The following is a 19415-nucleotide window of genomic DNA, read 5'->3' on the forward strand; positions in this document are numbered from 1 at the left end:
CTGCAAAGAATGCCATTGAGATTTTGATACAGATTGCATTGAATCTATAGATAACTTTGGGTAGTATGGATATTTTAACAATCTCAAACTCAGAAATGTCTGTACATCAAAGAAAACAATCAATAGAGTTAGAAAAGCCAATCTATGGAATGGGAGAAAATATTTGCAAATCTTATATTTGATAATGAATTAATATCATGAAATGTACCAGGAACTTATACAACTTAATAGCAAAAACAAACAAAAAAACAAAAGCAAAAGTAAAAACAAAAAACCAAACCCCCCAAACAAACAAAAAACAAAAACCAAATAATTCAATTTTAAAAATGAGCAAAGGACTTAGATAATTCTCCAAAGAAGATATACAAATGACCAACAAGCATGTGAATAGATGTTCAACATTACTAATCGCAAGAGAAATGCAAATCAAAACCAAAATGGGATATCACCTTGTATCCATTAGGATGGCTGCTATCAAAAAACCGGAAAATAACAAGTGTTGGCAAGGATGCAGAGAAATTGTCACCCTTGTGCACTCTTAGTGAGAATATGAAATGGTTTAGCCTTTCTGGGAAGCATCATGGAGGTTTCTCAAAAAATTAAAAATAGAATTAGCATATGATCCAACAATCCTACTTCTGAGCATATTTTCAAATGAACTAAAAGGAGGATCTCAAAGAGATTTTTGCACACCCATGTTCCTTGCAGCATTATTCCAAAAGCCAAGAGATAGAAGGAAACCAAACCAAATGTTTGTTGATAGGTGGATAAAGAACATGCGGAATATACATACAGTGGTATGTTATGTCGCTTTAAAAAAGAAGGAAACCCTGTCACATGTTACAATATGGATGGCCCTTGAGGACATTACGCTAAGCAAAATAAGCTAGCCACAGTGGGCAAATACTATGTGATTTCACACATATGAAGTATCTAAAGTAGTTAAAATCTTAGAAACAGGGTTGTAGGGACAGGAAAAGGAAAATTAGTGTTTAATGAATATACAGTTTCAGTTTTGCAAGATGTAAAGGTTATAGAGATCTGCTGCACAACAACGGGACTATACTTAATACAACTGAATTGTACACTTAAAACTGGTTAAAATGGTATATTTAATGTTAGGTGTGTTTTTTGCCACACACACATACACACAAGTAATTAAACATCTTTCTATGTTCTGGCTAAGAAAATGTTCTCTGTAATTGGGAAGTCAAAGGCCACAGTTCTGGCTTTTGTTATAAACTGTATTTCCCAGAAATTCATCTCAGTGGAAACATGGAGTAGCTTAACACTTGTCCTTAGCCCCTGGTATTTTCTAAATATACAATTACATGGGCATTATAACAAGTAGTCAAGGTTCTCTCAAATCAAATGGAACCAAAAATAAATTGAAGCATGTGACAGGATGTGTTCAGATGTCTCTAAAATATTTATTGAAATATTAATATTACACTGTCAAATGTATGTGATTTCAAGTTTCAAATTTAAATATTATTTTCACACATTGTAAATAGTTTGCAATAGCGAGGCCCTTTCTCATTTACAAAGCTTTTCCACACATGTTCTCATTCAGTCATCACACCTACCTTATTAGATAGACAAGGAGTATATTACAATCCCTTTTTCATAGATAAAATATTAGACCTGGAACTCAAAGAGGTAGGGTTTTCCAAAGTCACGTAGCTTGGAAATGGCAGAGCTATTCCTCTACCTGTAGTTTTCTGGCTCCAAGTGACACATTTCTTTTCCATTACCCCACATGTGTCACTGATGCCTCTATCCGTCATCTTTCAGGAGGTAGGAATACACGAGGCCAATTGAAGAGCAGTCAGTAGGGCTAGCATGGAGCAGCGAGGAAAGGTGGCAAGCGGGGTGGTGAAGTCCAGTTGGACTGCCTGAAAATTCTTCCCTTCCGTTACCAAACACATAGCTTTGTTTATTTGAGCAACAGTGGAGTCTGTGCTCTAAGGTAAGTTGTTCAGCATGATTTACTGAATGTTGGGATTTACTAAAAACCATCTGCCAAGATCAATCTAACATAAATATAAAAATGTATTAAAAATCTAATTTCACGCAGACAAGCTGTCACAAATATCACCGCAACGGGTTTTGGACGTGAAGGGAGTGTGCATGTCATCGCTTACGCAGTCAGCCCCTCTCCCAGTCCCGTAAAACAAAGCTTCGTGAATCATATAAAAGTACAGTTTGTCCTGGTAGCCACTGGAATTTGCTCACACATTAAAGCTTTCTTTAGAATGCTGAGTTTGGTTCTTAAAGGTTCTTGGCATTTGTGTTTCTACCCTCATAAGATAGCACTTCAATTTTTCTCCCCTTTGGCACTATCCTTCTCATTGCTCTTACATATCATTATTTCATCAAATGTATGTCCTCAATATGATTCCAATTTTGTTTTGTTTGTTCGGCCAGTGAACCTGGGTAACCCAAGGCACAAGGCCAAACATCTGTTCACAATAAAATCAACACAACAGTAGAAAGTAGATCAAGAATCCTGTAACCGTAAGGTATTGTGGAGTATGTTTGGGTAGCTATGAAGAGTACATAGTAGTGTGTATTCTTCCATTCAATTCTCTGAATTGACAGAAATAGGTCAAAGATCCCCAATAGCATACTTTGAATACATTAGGCCAAGAGAAAACTGCACTTATCCTTTGCATCTGGTCCAGTTTTGATTAATTCTTCTGAGATCCTTAGAATCACAGAACCCTAAAACCTGTGAATAAAATATATCCCAAAGGTCACCAATTTAAAAGAGAAGGGCAGGCTGCCTTTATACAGCACATCTTCTCAAGTTCATCAGATTTTGTTTTCACTGTTGGGGTCCTGGGTAGATGTGAAAGAGTCAATGAAAGCTTATTTTCCCCTAGATACTTATTCTAAATGTTACTTTCCTTCATTTTGACACACTGTTGTTGGTTTTTTTTCCCTAGAACCTAGGGCAGTTTTAAGTACTAGTGGGTGCCAAGATATATTTGGTGAGTGAATAAATAAATTAATAATCTATTCTCAGTTTTCTCTTCTTACCCTATTGTAAGCCACACTTTTTTTTTTGATGTTGGCATTAGCCTCTTATTTATAAATTGTATACTTTCCACATACTACTACTTAAATAAACCCTTCCTGTTTCAGTTTTTACTTATTAAGTCAGAAAGAGAAGCTCACTATTCTCCTCCAGATTGCTTATACAAATTTCTAATTTGATTACCTTTAAAATTTTTCCCACTGCTTAACTACTTTGGAGTTCAAGGTTTATACTTAAGTTCACTTTTTCCATTTCCAGTTCCATACAAGCTATTTTCCTTAGCTTGTACGAAGCATTTATGATGAGCACCTGTTAGGTAACCAGAGAAGAATGTATTTTCCATTTGGAAATTTATAAACTAAAGCTTACAGTTTTGGTGTTTGCTGTACTTAAAACATTCCTTAAAAAGGTCAATCCATTTTTCCCTTTTATACTAGGATGATAATAAGCATAAACAAGACTTCAGAAAAACCACTTAAAAAGCCTTTAATTACACCTTCCGAGAAAAGATATTAAGCTTTATATCTCTAGAGTCCCCTCCTGTCTTCCCATTGACAAGTCTATGATCCAAAAGAAAGATATAAAATATTTCTCTTTAAGGAATGCTGGCTTGACATATAAGGAAAACAGAAGATTTATATTCTCTTTGCATAATTCATACAAAAAAATTGGTTTGGCCTGAATTTATTGGCCAAAATATTGTCTCCTGTGTTGTCATTCCACATTGCACATGAACACAGATTTGGCCTCTCTGAACATTTCTGCTTCAGACAGTCAGCAACACAGAGGGCTACTCAAAGGAAATTGTTAGCTCATTTCCTAATTAGAACACCCTGCACATTGAAGAACCACACTTGTTCTCAGTTCTTGGAGAAGCAATTGGAAATTTATGGACCTTGAAAAAGATGCCTTATTTTTCCATGAATTTTCACTATCTGGATCCCTTTGCAGCAATAACAGCTTCCGTACAATAGTTTATGTCTCTGTTAAAAAAAAGAAGAAGGAAAGGAGGGGTGGAGGGAGGGGGAGGAGGAGGAATAAAAAGACATTTGTTTTCTTTGGCAAACCAGTAAGACCTGAAATCCATGTCCTGCTTCTCATTTCTTACTTTTTCTTTAAGTGTCCATTCAACCTTAGGTTTCTGTGGGCTACAAAACTACTATGATAAATCTTCTGATTTTTGTCTTAGCCTCAACTGGAGACAAGATGACTTCTCTCTGAGAGCCCATGACCACTTCTTTCCAGAATTAGTCATGACTCAGAGCACTAAGTGAAACAGAATGAGCTTTCCTAGCATGTAGTAGTAAATAAATTTCTCTTTTATTATGTGCTTTATTTTTTTGTTGATGAGGTCTTTTCTGAACACATATCTTCTCTGAAAGGTTGAGTTTCCATTTTTTACTGTAGGTGTTATCAAGTTTGGCATCATCCGTCACAACTACAAAAGTGCAGGATAGTGAGTAAGTACTTTTACATGTATTATGTGGCTGGACACAATGTGAATCAGAGTAATAGTTAAAAAAATAATAACACCAGTCAGAGTAAGAACTACAAACATAATAATAGTGGCAATGACGACAGCTGTAGGAGGACCTGCTACATGCCTGAGACTGTTTTTCTAGGGATGCCATGTATGCCATGGGTGTGCCCTCAGATCTTACCAACCTTGGTTTAGAAATAAGGTAACATTTCTGTTTCACACCTACCTAAATTTCCATAAATGTAAACCCTTATCCTTCCTGGTTCTACCAAGCTCCACTCCTGGGGCGGTGTCTGGTAATTCCCCTAAAAATCATAAATGTGCTCTGCAACATTTTCCTGTATCTCACTTGTCTCTCCAATTGGTCATCTTCCTTTGAGCTGACTCTCCAAAAATCACCTAAAATCTGAAGCCTTCAGGCTAATTGCTACTAGTTCAAGGCTATCATATTTTTAAAAATCTTAGGGTGATTGCTTCAAAGCATAGATAAGTTCTATACCTATATTTATATACTATATATAACTATATAGTTATCTAATTTCATACATACATAAAGCAGACTAATAATTAGTTGGTTGAAAACTTTGCTATTACAAATGAATACTCTTAAGAAATAAAGACCAAATTCACCGTTGCAGTCCCTTCCCAACCCTTGCTGCTTCTGTGAGCTGAAAGTAAGCTAATTCCCAGTAATAAGAGCCACTTCTCATTTCTTTTCTTTGGGGTCCAGTTTCAACTTCCTCTTAGCCCCAAATATGGCAGAACTTCTTTCCACAAGCTCAGGAACAACTCAGTTCTGCCCCTGGATGGACGTAGATGACAACATCTATTTATTCAAGGTGTACACTCTCTGGTGGATATTCACTCATTTGAAATTATGTCATCTATTTATTCGACAGATATAATAATTTCCAGTACCAGGCATTGTGCTAGATAGCAGGTACTCCATGATTACAAACAATAACAAAATGAAACAAAAACAAACATGTCCTATGTACTTATGGATCATGAAGTTGACTGAGGAAGTCCCTGTTTACATGTGGAAGAGTGGGCAATTTGAGCTTAAATATGTGTGAGGTGCAAGAGTCTGGTTCCTGGAGACCTCCTACATTCTTTTTCATATGCTTTTCTCTACTGTGAAGGAAAGGCCAGTCGTGAGTTTGTCTCTAACACACACACACACACACACACACACACACACACACACACACACCCTCCCAAAAGCAAACAAAAATGAGTATTTGATAATAAAGAAAATAAGATTTAGGAAAAAATTGTAACTCTACCTGGTTCTGCTTACATTAATGAACCAGATTATATTCCTGAAGAGAATATTTAACATTTCACTTTGAAACACCTGATTATAGATTACTTTGCTGCTTGAGGGCTTCCTCAGGAATAAAGAATGTGCATTTGTTTCATACTTTCATAATTAACTGGCTTATTCTTGTGATTTTTCCATTCCAAAATAGTTGTTGCCAAGTGTGACTTCACTATGGAGAACAATAATTATCATTATTACTCTTCCTATTATTGCTATTCTATTACTGTAATAATACTAGTACTGTTGTTATTACTAATAATACAATTATGCTTTTTTAAACTTCAAAGAAAATTGATCTTCCACCTACCTCTTTTGCAATAGTTTTCTCATGAATCCTCAAAAAATTACGTTCAATTTAGTTGTCAAACTTATTTTAATATTAAATTACAAATTTACAAACAGTAACTTATCCGAGGTAGCACAATAAAACTGTGATTGTGGATTTGTGATACTGACCCAGAGTTTTTTCACTCCACAGTTTGACTTTTTTCCACTATGCTGTGGGGGTGGATGGGCACTTGTTTTCTTTGGTAGATTGATGGCTCCAACACAACTTTCATCCAGTACAACTTGCTAAAATGGTGGGAGAGAGATGTAGAATAAAAAATAAACCATCCATGCCAAGGCAAGTGACAGAGGAATGCCTTTGTAGAGACATGGAGGAAGTGCTACCAGAAATTTGTATATAATATTTGATTTTCGAGTCTATTAACTTACAGTGATTTTAACAGACTACTTAGTAATTCTCAAACATCTTTGTAAAATTTTTCCTTTAATCTTCATTATGAAAATAATACATTTTACTCATTTACCGAATATAAAATATTTTCTTTATGTAATTTTTTCAAATAAGGGATAATCCCGTTCCTATGTGTGCATACTTCTTTGGTAAATCAGGCTCCCTACCACTGCCTCTTGCCTCCAGGAGCCCGGAGGTCCACACACTTGGACTTAACTTTCCATCCTTCACAACTTCCAATAGAAATGCACATAACACTAAGCTATTATATATGAATTCTCTCACTGTATTCTAGTATATTACAGTTAGGAGAAAATCTGCCATTCTCATGTTTTTCAGCTGTTCAGGTAACTGGTAACCAGCTAAGCCACCCAGGCGTCCTGAGCCCCTATAAATTTTAAGCCAGAAATTTTAAGTTTTGCCAGAGCTTTCTCTGTCTCTGAAGAAATGGAGATATCACCTTCTGCTATCTGAAATAAACACAGTAGAAAGGCTCTGTCCAAGGAAAAATCATAAGATCAGTAGACTCTTACTGCTTTTTTCCTCTACTGCAATTCCCCTTATATCAAGGGGGCATTGGAACGGAAGTAGGCATTTGTGAGATATGATTAATGCGAAACTGGGTTGGGTTTAGTAGAATAGAATTATGTGATTTTTGAAACATGACTTACAGGTCTATTTCTTGCTAGTTGTCCCGTATGGGATTGGCTCGTTATGACACAGATGTGCAGGGCCAGAAGTTGGACTGCTAATGTTAGTCTGTTAGATAATGTTACTGTAGATAATGTTTATGTGTCAAGATAAACAAGTATTAACGAATCCCATGGGGCCATGCACCAGAAGTAGGTTGAATGGGAGGAGAAACCAGGCTTGAAATGTCCTGATCCAGAAACTCTTCAGTGGGAGATTCTTTAAATCATCAGGTGTATAAAATTGTAGGGAGAGGGTTTAGTTAATTATTAACTAGTCACGTTAAAGTTCTCTGCTCTGTTTCTTCTTTTTCAGTGTTCAAAAGATTTTTTTAATATGTACAATACAACCTATAATAAAAAGTGAGAATAGAATATATTTTGTGAGAGCTTACGTGACCCATGCATTCTGAATATACATTTAAAAAATCAGTTTCTCATGCCAGAGGCAAGGATAAATTATCTTTCTCATTTTCTTTAGAGAAATTATTTTACAAAGTTGTTGAGTTATGTCAAATTATTCACAACCATGTAGCCAAAAGAGGAAGTTATTATAGAGGGAATTGATCAATTCATTACTAAAAATATTGTTACTTTCCTGGCTTTTGTGATGTTTTGGGAATTTGTCAGCTTTCAAAAATTTTTTAATTTACTATGTTTTTCCCTAGTATAAATAAGTATTTGCATTCATAGCTAATTTTCTCATTGTAATTATTTTTTTCCTAAAGAGGGTCCTTCAAAGTGACTATGTATCAACTTTCACAAAATTTGTTTGTCCCAATGTGTACACTGAAATTCTGGAGAAAAATGATGAATAACTCAATTATCTGAGGGAGTAAGAAAGCTCATATACAGGAGTTTTGCTGAAGAATGGGTCAAGAAATTGGGATTAAACAGCGAAAGGAACATTGGTCTTTAGTTCAAAAGTCATGGAAATGCCTTTGCTGAACGCCCTGTCTTAAACTGCACCCCACCCCACCTAATGACTTCCTCTCCATTGCTCCAACTGAATGGAATGTACATTACTTTTCACTTCTGTATCTTCACTAAAATATAAACTTCATGAAGACAAGAATTGGTCCATCTTGTTTATTACTATCACGCCCATAGCCTAGAATAGTGCCTGTCATATAGCATATAGTAAGAGTTCTATAAATATTTGCTGAATGAATGGATGAATGCCCTAAAGGTCCCTGTATCAATGTGAGCTTCGATTCTAGTAATTCAGCAGAGGAGAATATTTGGTAAGCTATTAGAACCTTTCCAAATCTCTAGCAATGTTTTGTTTCTGTGTGCTCATCTTTTAGAATCCTATGGCAACATAGTTTTATTTTTGGCCATCAGATACACACACACACACACACACACACACACACACACACACAGAACACACACAGGAACTTGGCAAAGTAAAAACCCAGATTTATAGCCATTTTCAGAAAGGCAGAAAAAGAATGAGTACAATCAGAATAAAATGATACATCTGGCCACCATATTAAAAAGGCAACATCCTGACAACTGTTAATTTAATTGAAAGTTGTGCAGGAATTTTCTCACAAAGCCCATGAATCCTAGAAGTAATGTGATAATCTTTCCAAAAACTTAGAGAAGTGATCCTGGTACTTCTTGTTATAAGTTACTTCTTTTAATCATGCAATCTTTGTTGGTAGAAGTTGAAGCTTGTAATCATAAATGGGAAGATCCAAAGGGTTCTCAGTTACAGGCAACCCTCCAAATAGTCACAAGAACTGGACAAAGATTTCCTAACACCAGCTTGGCAATTCCACTGAACCTTATCTATCCTAACTTTCCATCACAAAGTTTGAATCCGTAAGGGGCCTCAGGAATCCCTGTGAGAGAAACACATGCCTATGAACTGGTCCTTCTCCATTTTCTCCTTGCTAATAGAACTCTTTGGGTTTTGAGTGAAAATATATCCAGGGCTGTATTTGCTTTCATCTTCCCTTTTTCAGCTGGAGGTGGCCATGTTACATATTTCTGCTTATCAATATGTGAGACAAAGCCTAATAAGACTTTAATTTTTTTAAATTATGTATTCCTAATGTAAGTAGCCAGCATAGCCAGCAGCACCACTTGGCTTTTCCTGCTGCTACCTTGAGGGTATGCCCAATGTCTGGAACTAATGCTGCCATTGTATAACCATGAGTTGAAAAGCAAACAGCTAGGAGTAGCGGAGCACAAATCTGGAAGAAGCCTTAGTCTATGAGGTTGTCATAGAGTCATTAGCCCTATGTTGGACTGCTCACCTCCAGAATGTTTATTATGTAAGAAAAATAAATCTATTTTTGTTCACCTTTCTATTAGTTCAGTTTCTCCTATTTGCAGTCAGCATATTCCTGTTATTGTTATTCGTTTTAGTGCCTTTATAAGAGAAGAAAACTGAGGCTCAATGAGCACAAGCAATTTGGCCAGAGCCAGAGGTATTTTGGGTGAGAAGTACATTACAAGAGTCCCCGCCTCCTCCAAGACACTCACACGCACACCCTAGGGCCACTGAGTAAGAGGATGGTTTTGCTTCACCTGCCTGTTGAAGGCAAGGAAACAAAGATAGCAAAATGCTCGTGGTGGGAAATGTTGGAACTGTTGACAATCATAAGGATGAGCGCTAGGCTATAAAAGTATATATTTGTTGTATACAATAGTAATCTTTCTGATGGTTTTTCTATAACATGTTGAAGCCAAATTACTATCATCTGCAATAAAATATTTGTTCATTATTGGGTCAGAACATCCGGATGACAAGTCAAAAATTCCACCATTCGTCAAGTTTTATTCTTTATCCTCATCTCTAATTATCTAGCAATCCGGATGCTTTGGCATCATGTAGATTCAATTAAGTTATGCATTGAATTAAGGAGTCTCCTGAATTTGAGCAATATGTTTTTAGTAATTCAAATTTTCAATCTCTACTTTCTCTCATGCCTTTTTTTTTTTTTTTTGGTCTTAATAAAGGTTCCCAGAAGATTCTAGATTGGCTTTATGTCATCTGTGTTTTGTTTCAGTCTTCAGTTATTAATTTATGCTAAATCGAGTGAAAGTTTTCAATTGCTTATATACCTCCTTACAAAGGAAGTGTTTCTCTCACTTATTAGTGCTAAATCCCAGTTCCAGGCATAGCTTTCCCTTTGTCACATTTCCATGCGTATTACTCACAAACAAATAAATCCTCTCTGTAAAGTATTTGGCATCTTTATCTTCCTTCATGAAAATGCAGTTCTGAGATTTCCAATTACACATATGGACCAGATGTGAAACATGACTTAAATGAACAGGGAATTCAGTATGGTTTTGCAATCACGAGACATATATTGTATCCCTCTTATGCTAATGTTTCCTTTATAATTCCCTGTTGTGAGACAGCTGCTGCAAGCGCCTGAGTGGCCCCTCTTGGCATGTTCTTTCTCTTCTTGTGCTTTTCCGCTTTTCCCAATCCAAAGAAAAATCTAAAAATGGAGGCAGAGTGGACATACGACTTTGTGCCTCATTGCTAGAATGTTAACACAAACATATGACACATAGGTCACCTCTCCTTTTTCTCTGTGCCCACAGTTGATAGAAAGGGTAGGTCGTGGCACTCTTTCTGACTCAAATTTGGCTTGGAATTCTTCTCAGTACATTATCATTCAGTCAGCTCAAATATAGGTGCCCAGTCTATCTGCAGTCACCCTACCCTTCTGAGTTTCAATTTAATGTACATTTTCCTCATTTATGTTTCCATTAGCAAGTGTTCCTATGGACCAAAAAATATTAAGTAATATTTTTAATCAATGATAGTGATGAAAAGAAAGAAAGTTCTGTGGTGCATGTGTGTCTGATTTCAAACCGAAGGAGATAATGGCTCCAATGGGAGAAACAAATTCCAAAACATATCACAAATTTTCATCTTGGTTTGTTCAAGTCAAAACGTAATTACCACTTTTCCTACCAAAAATATGATGACAATGCCAAATTTGTCTTGTATTCGCTGTACCTCTGTCCATTCATTGTTTCACACCCTAGGGCAGGGAGCTTCCAATCATGCGAATCATTGGTATCCCTCCCACTCTTAAGATCTTTCAGTGAAACTCATCACATGTTTAACTAACTTAAAAGCTAACAGAAACTACAAAATTGGGCATGATTTGGCCCCGCCTTTATTTTATCCTCACCATCAAATACTTTTTACCTTATTCACTTCAGTTCACCGACAAGGATCTTCTGTTTCTCAAACTGCTACACTCATTTCTGCCCAGTGTCTTCTCTTCCATCCATGCATTTAATTTATACTTATAAAGTGCTTCATTAATATCAAACAGTCCACTTCCTATTTACCTGGTTGTTTCCTACTTAGATTCAGATTGCAGCATGAAAACCACTTCCAGAAGAAGACCTCCTCTGTGACAGGAACTTCTATGTGTTCAGTAAAATCGATTCACTCTCCTTTCTGCCATTGGTTCTATAATTCTTGGTCTGTTCTTACTTCTCTGGGGGGCATGTGACTAGTATTGCCCATTGAATGTAAGTGGAACTGTGATATGTCATTGCCAGGCTGAAGTGTTAAGAAGGAGGAGTGGGCTAAAAGACTCCAAATTTTCTAGCACTTAAGGCCTGCTCATATTCCTTGGCTCCTGTTCTCATATCATTCTGACTTCTGCTTCTGATGGCAAATCTTCTCTGACCCTGATTCTGCTGCCTCCTTCTTATAAGACCCCTGTAATTTCATTGGGCTCATCTGGATAATCCAGGACAATCTTTCCATCTCAAGCCCTTAAACTAATCACATTTGCAAAGTCCCTTTTGCTATATCATATAACATATTTGTAGTTTCTAGAACATAGACATCTTTGGGGAGGAGGGAACATTTTTCTACCTACCACACCAAGTGACCAGATATAGGCCTATAAAAGGATTAGAACAAAAAGTTCTCATTAACCAAACCTGAGACAAGGAAAGCTTAAAGATGTGGCTTTTCTACCAAAGCATATTATTTCAAGGAACTTCAAAATAACCATCATTAAATTTGAAAGAGAATCATAAGGAAAAGGAAAAAAAGATAGCAGATTTGAGAACAAATAAAATAATAAAGAAAAAAGAACATCAGTATGGTTACTAGCATATGCATTTGTCTGTAAACAAATGGAAACTTACTATAAACTTTCATAGACATGATATTGCCGCTGAAAAAGAGCTTAGGGTAAAAATAAAAAAATTGTAAAGACTTAAATCAACTTTCAAGCTCCACACTTGTACCAGTTAGAAATGGACTTTGGAAGTGGTATACCCTTCAATTAGGACATGATCCCAACACCATCTTCCGATGTCATCATGGAGGATAATGGACAGGTAAGAACCTCCCAGAAGGCATAACCAAGGGCCAGGAAGAACACGAAACATCAGAGTTACTCCCAAAGAATAGAATGAGGATTAAATCAAGACTTGAGTTTGCCAAATCCTTCTGTAGTAATAGATCCAATTTCTCTTTCAATCAGTTGGTTTTGAGTCCAAAAACAGACTCAGTTCCAAAAACTGGACAAAGGTCCTGGGTTTTTATTAGCGCAGTTGACTTTATTCTGATCATCCCTCCCTATTTCCTTATGATTGCATGTATTGAATAGTAACCTTGTTGGCCACCCATTTATGGTAGAGACACCATGCTCTTATTAACTATCCTTATAGCTCTTCAGAGTCAGACATCCCTGCCGTCTATCTGATATTGTCTACCTGGCTTCTGAGAGATAAGCAAAACCATCTGGCCTCTGTTGTTTTGGGGTCTATCAACTGTCCTGTATTAAAGAACCCAGTTCTAAAACAGCATCACCTGTTGTCAATCCAGAGTTACCATTGAACTTCTAGGTTATTTTGGTGCCCCACTCATCAGTGCATTTTTATTGTAAGTGGTGTATCTCTTCTTTGTCTTCCCACAGAACATAGTCCTCTGGCAAGTTCTTGAGCCTTACATGGAATATTCATTTGAGAATATCCACATCTTTGAGGCTGTTAATACCATCTTCCCTCATCTGGCACAGCAATGCTGGCCATAGTTCTCTCCATTCTATGAGTCATCAGGAGATATCTCCTGATATTTTTGCTGTGATGTTAAATTCTGCGTATCAGGAGAATGTTCCCGAATTGATAAACTCTCCCTTATTTAATCTTATGTTCCCATCCCTTGATTAAACATCCTCAGAATCTACTCCTGTCATCCTCTCCCAGAACCCACCAGTGCATGTTGGCTGGGTTCTGTAACTCTTTGGGTATAGAACCCCCTTCTTCCCTTATCAGGACCAGCACATCCCCTACTGCCTTACATTGTGACTTAATTTTGTTACTGGACCAGTATTGAGAACGTAAAATTGTTTTCAAATATATGACTTTGGAAAGGCTTTCTTATTTAGAAAGTTTCCTAAAGATTGTTATATTGTGGAAGAAGACAATCCCTACTTAGCCGTCACAGAGATGTGGACAGTGGAGTGTGTATGTGAATGTGTGTAAGAGTGTATGTAGGGGAAGTGGGTGTGGGGGAGAGAGAGAGAGAGAGCGAGAGAGAGAGAGAGAATGTCTCCAAATGAGTATTTCATGTAGGCAGCACATGCTATTTGCACTTCTAGAGAAAAAATTCAATGGGTTCTGATTATTACTATTACTATTATTATTAAGACTTAATCAACAAAGACTGAGGATTGATAATCCAAAAATTATGATATATTCTAATCTGGATAATTTAAAAAATAAGATTGATGCAATAGAATCACACTGTAGTTTGTGATCTTCCTGCCACCATAGGCTCAGGTACCTAAACAGACACTCTGTTATAAACAGTTTTTTAGATATTGAATATTTCAGGGCCATCTAGGTGGCTCAGTCAGTTAAGTGCCAGACTCTTGATTTCGGCTCAGGTCATGATCTCAGCGTTATGAGATTGAGCTGGGCATGAAGCCTGCTTAAAATTCTCTCTCTTCCTGGGGCGCCTGGGTGGCACAGTGGTTAAGCGTCTGCCTTCGGCTCAGGGCGTGATCCCGGCGTTACGGGATCGAGCCCCACATCAGGCTCCTCCGCTATGAGCCTGCTTCTTCCTCTCCCACTCCCCCTGCTTGTGTTCCCTCTCTCGCTGGCTGTCTCTATCTCTGTCGAATAAATAAATAAAATCTTTTAAAAAAAAAAAAAAGATCTGTATACACTTAATTTAAAAAAAAAAATTCTCTCTCTTCCTTTCCCTCTGCCCCTCCCACCAATTAAAAAAAAAAAAGAGAGAGAGAGAAATGTAATATTTCATAATGTGCTTTAAAATTATTAGAAAAATACCACTTATGTTCCTGTGAACACTTACAGTGAAACCTGAAGCCACTCAAGAATAGTTTTTGAATAGATATGATCAGAGATAAAAGTTTTCTAGTCTGATTCCAACAGGCAAGTAGACCACACTATAAGCCACAACACAATAAGCAATTGACATGCTGATGCTCTCAGAGGATTAGTTACCTAAACTTCAGTGTGATGGGAAATAGGGAAACTCTCTTCACAAATAAAATTCCCATAGGTTTGTAAAACTTACTATATTTTTCTAAATAAAAGCACATATTCATTATTTTTCTTCATATTCCTTCCTTACCCTTCAACACACAAGCCCCATTGTGAGTTTGCCTATTATTTTTTGATTCCAAAACTCTTTATAGATTCTGAGCAATTACAGAATCCTGCATCAAATCATCATGTGTTGTGAATGAGAATTTCACTGAACATGTACTTGGGAAATGAAAGACAGATGGTCTTTCAGTCTGTATCTCCTTTATCTCTTTTGTCAACCCAGAACTGACTTCACATGTCTTCTCCATTTTATTTGTATCAGTATGCTTACATGGATCTCATAAATCTTTTTTTTTTTTTCAGTTCACTTGAGTGTTTTCACCAATTTTAATTCTTTGAATGTCTTCTCCATTGAAATCCTCCTTTATTGCTTTCCCCTCTTACTGCTATAATTCATTTCACAACTGGGTCATCTCACATTTATTCTCCAGACTTTTTGAAATAAAAAAACCATATTCATGCGGTCTTTATAGTAAAACAATCTAACAAACTATTCCATATTGCAGTATTCACTGACATCTGAATCTTTGGCCTCTCCCACACAGAAGGCATTGAGTAGTTAAGGGAGAACAAAACCAATCCATTCCTTTCATCCATTTTCACTTTCCCAAACCTGGAGAATCCAGAAGCATCTCTGGGGTTGAAGGAGGACAGGAAGAGCAAAAGAGTGGAGGGGTGGGAGAGGAAGCACAGACCAGACTCCCTTTCCCCACTTTTTAACTGTGGAAGTTGAAGGTCAGGCTGACCTGGGAGATGGAGAAATTTTGAACTTCAGAGTTTCATCTGAAACTGAAGATGAGGTTGGCCGGCTGTGAGTGCCTGAGATCCTTCCCAAGGCAGAGTAGGGAAACTGACACAGCAGGTGTGAGCGCAGTGATGGAAAAAATAAAATGTTCATATCCGTACTCAACTGACTCCAAACATTTAAATAAATAGATGTTTTCATGAATAAATACATAAATATAGACAAAGTATTTTATGGAATTAAAAGTAAAGCAGGAAAAATGTGAAATCTCAAATGTGCTACTTATTAGTATATATCAGGCAAATAAAAACTAGCTTGAGTATTAAGACCTTCATTTAAAAAAAATTAGAATAAAAGAACCACTGCATTGTTGTGAGGTTTCAGTAAAGAATAATGCATCAAAACATCTAGAACAATACCTGGAACATGGAAAGCCCTCAATTCACTTTAGTTTCCTTCCCTGAGAATTTTCCATCTTTGTACATTTTTTGAGGAGTCACTGTATATCTAGGACCTCTACTAGACCAGCATGAGATGAAATTCTTTCTCTGTATCTTAGAAACCACTAAGGGACACAAAGGTGATACAAATAAAACAAAAGCAATAAGCACAAGACTCTCATCAAATTGTGGTTTAAACTATAGTATAGTTGTTTTGGAAATTCAGAAAAAAATGAAGCAAAATATGAAATAACACAACACATTTCCTAGAAAACAAGCCAAAGTTCAAGTCAACAAGAACACTTGTTTTTCTTCCTTCTGGATCTTTCCAACTTAAAACACAGCCAGAGCCCTTTCTGAAGATCAGGAAGCTTAAAGACTGTAGGAGCCAGCTGTAGATGTCATTGTCCCAGTTTGTTATTCAAGACACAGATCTGTATTGCCCAAAAGCTTACAGAACACTGCTCCCTGGTACCGTGTTTCAACATTTGCAACAGATTATTTGGAAAGCATTGTTGGGGGCAAAGCCACATCTAACAACTCCCATTCCTAGAGCATCAGATTTTAATTTTAATAAAAACAAGATTCTAAGCCTTTGGACATCAGTTTATGGCAATGGGTGCTGTAAATAAAGTATAAGACCTAGTTACACTGAGTTTATTAATGTAAAACCACCATGAAATCAATGGCTTGCTTGAAGAACTTAGATTCAGTTTACTTTGGATTGAGAAAATGTTTCATCTCATTGTGTGTAAGAGCTATAAATATGCACGTATAAAGAAATAAATTAATAATATGTGAGAATTTGAAAACTTTTTGACTACTCTAACCCTCAAAAGAGAGCTCCTCTTATTGTTAACTCACAAACCCTCTTCTTAACCCAGAAGATTCAGTCTTGGTTAGGCAAGCTCTTACTCTTTTATGATGCATGCAGTCAGAGTAAAAGCAGAGAAGGCTGGAGAAAGAGCAAGGCAGTAGATGGAACCTTAAGTCAATCTATATAACATGTAGGGGATGGGGGAGAACAGCCAGAGTGGGAGATAGAATAAAAGTTGCTTTTACTGGAAAAAGAATTATTGAGTATAGATGTTGTGAGGAGGGTCGTAAATAGTCTCTTAAGTGTTGTGTATGACAATCGGGAGAAAGCAAAATGAGATGTGAGAAGTTTTGCTGAAGTTATGAATTAGATATATTTCTTTGGAAGCCACTTTATTCTTTTAAAAGATTTATTTATTTATTTGAGAAAGTGAGAGAGAGAGAGAGAGTGATCATGAGCTGGGGAGGGGGAGGGGGAGAGAAATCCTCAAGGACTCCCCACTTAGCACAGAGCCGAATGTGGGGCTCGATCCCAGGACCCTGAGTTCATGACCTGAGTGGAAATCAAGAGTCCGATGCTCAACCAACTGAGCCACCCAGACACCCTAAAGTAGATATGTTTTAATGTCTCACAAGGAGCATGAGTAATGCTTGGAATTTCTTTTGGTCATTTTTGGTTTTAGCCTGTAAATTGTATTTCTTGAAAGCCAAACCATATATATATATAGACAGGACTATTAGTATCTCTGTGTTGTGAGGGATACACTCATACCCAAATAGCCCGAAAATGATTTTCATATTCTTTCCCCATACACAGAATGCCATTTGTCTGCTGATGTACGTAGTCTGTAAAGGTTAAATGTCCACAAGGGTCAAGCTCATTCGTAAGAATCTTTGTGCACTAGATAAACTTAGGATCCAGGCTTGTAGATAAAGTAAACAGAACCATGTGTGGTAGGATGAGGGGAAAAAAAGAGGTAGACAGAGTATTCAATGAATAAAATATGGAATTACTTGGCAATTTAAACTGTTCAAAAGAACTTGGGACCAGGAGAAACAGCAATTTTCAGAGACACAAGGCTTTTTCTAAAATGTACATTAGTCCAAACTGAGAAAACTCTGGGAAATCACATGAGTTCTTTTCTCCTTGGTGACTAAGATCTGTTACATGTCCCACTTCTCCATAAGCCCCAACGAGGAGCTAAACTCCATCCGGACATCTCACGGTATCAGTACTTGCCCCATCGGTATTTGGTGAATGAACCTCCTCTTGCAGAAACTACTGCCTCCTTCCACCATAACACTGACTATGAGAAATTAAACTGAACCATGTAAGTGCCTGGTTCCCTAACCAACTCTAAGCTCCATGTGCTCAAGGACAGTATCACCTTCATATTCGGAGTCCCAGTTGGCAGAGTGAGTGCTCGATTAGTGGATTTTGAACTAAGCTGACCAAGAAATATATAGAAAATACGTTCTAGCTTGGGTAGAAAGTAGAGTGGGTAGAGGTAGATATAGACCGACTTCAAAGAGTCAGGCAGGAAAGAATTTGCAAATAGATTGAGGTGAACTCAGTCTTGCTGTAAGACCTCACAGTCTAGCCTAAAGGTCTGCTATTATGAGCAATGTAAAAATTGTGTGCTAACAATGTACAAGATATTATAGTTTATCCCATTGTCTGTGTCATAATTTTCGTAGGTTTTGTCAGAAGACAGTATCGAGTTGCAAATAAGATTATCTTCAGAGTCTCTTCTTGTAACTTGAAGTTACTTAGAGGTGAGTCTAAATTTTGTATAGTGACACGCGAAATGTAAGTAAGACATCGTATTTCGGAATAGTTCCTTTGGGAGACTGAAGGTTTATTCTAATACTGTTATTGCTCAACATCTCTTAGGAACTGCCTTCAAACCTGTGAAAAATCATTTTATTTATAGGTGAATGTTATTTCGAAAATAGGCAAAAGTTATCCACCTTTAGTGTTGTGAATGAATGTGTGTTGTTAAGAAAGTAATGCAGTGTTTCAAAAAGAAAACAAAAAGTGTTAATGCAATTACTGGTATTTTGGAGTTGCTTAAAATCTGACTGAAATCAGTGCCATTAGAAGTCACAGAAATATCTTCATTAGAGTAATATTACGAGAATAAGTAAAATGCTCTCTAAAAGGAATACCTTGGAAACTAACACTCACGTGAATGCAAAAGTTCTGGCATGTTTGTTCAAGAAAAGTCTTGGAACTTTAAGATATGAATCCCATGTATTTTTCATTTTCCTCTGTGTGCTTTTACAAGGAATGCCAAAGAATAATAAAAAGAGGGAAGAAAATAGGAGGAAGCGGTGGAGATTGAGAAATTCTTTGCCAATACAGAGGCACTGACAAGAAGGTTTATGTCAAAATATTTATGGAATTTAGGAACAACAAATGAAAGGATCTCTTTAAAAAATGATCTCTCAAAAAGGATGTGGGCTGACTTATCAACTTCCTGTGTGAACTGCTATCCTGTTGGGGTTTGTGAACCCTACTTAAAGTAGTCTATTAAATAATTAGACATTTATCAAGA

General features: G+C 36.8%; 1 long non-coding RNA gene across 1 annotated transcript in view; it reads left to right on the forward strand.

Annotated features, from left to right (window-relative positions):
- LOC148109425 (uncharacterized) overlaps positions 1-18633 on the forward strand; it is a 229174-nt gene extending 210541 nt beyond the window's left edge. Inside the window, exon 5 of the long non-coding RNA XR_015725627.1 lies at positions 18556-18633. This is a non-coding gene — a long non-coding RNA (uncharacterized LOC148109425). The remainder of the gene's footprint in view (positions 1-18555) is intronic.
- Positions 18634-19415: the final 782 nt, after the last annotated feature.

This window comes from Ursus americanus, chromosome 9 (assembly GCF_024610735.1).
Source record: "Ursus americanus isolate L20-20 chromosome 9, mUrsAme1.1.p, whole genome shotgun sequence".
Lineage (NCBI taxonomy): Eukaryota > Metazoa > Chordata > Mammalia > Carnivora > Ursidae > Ursus > Ursus americanus.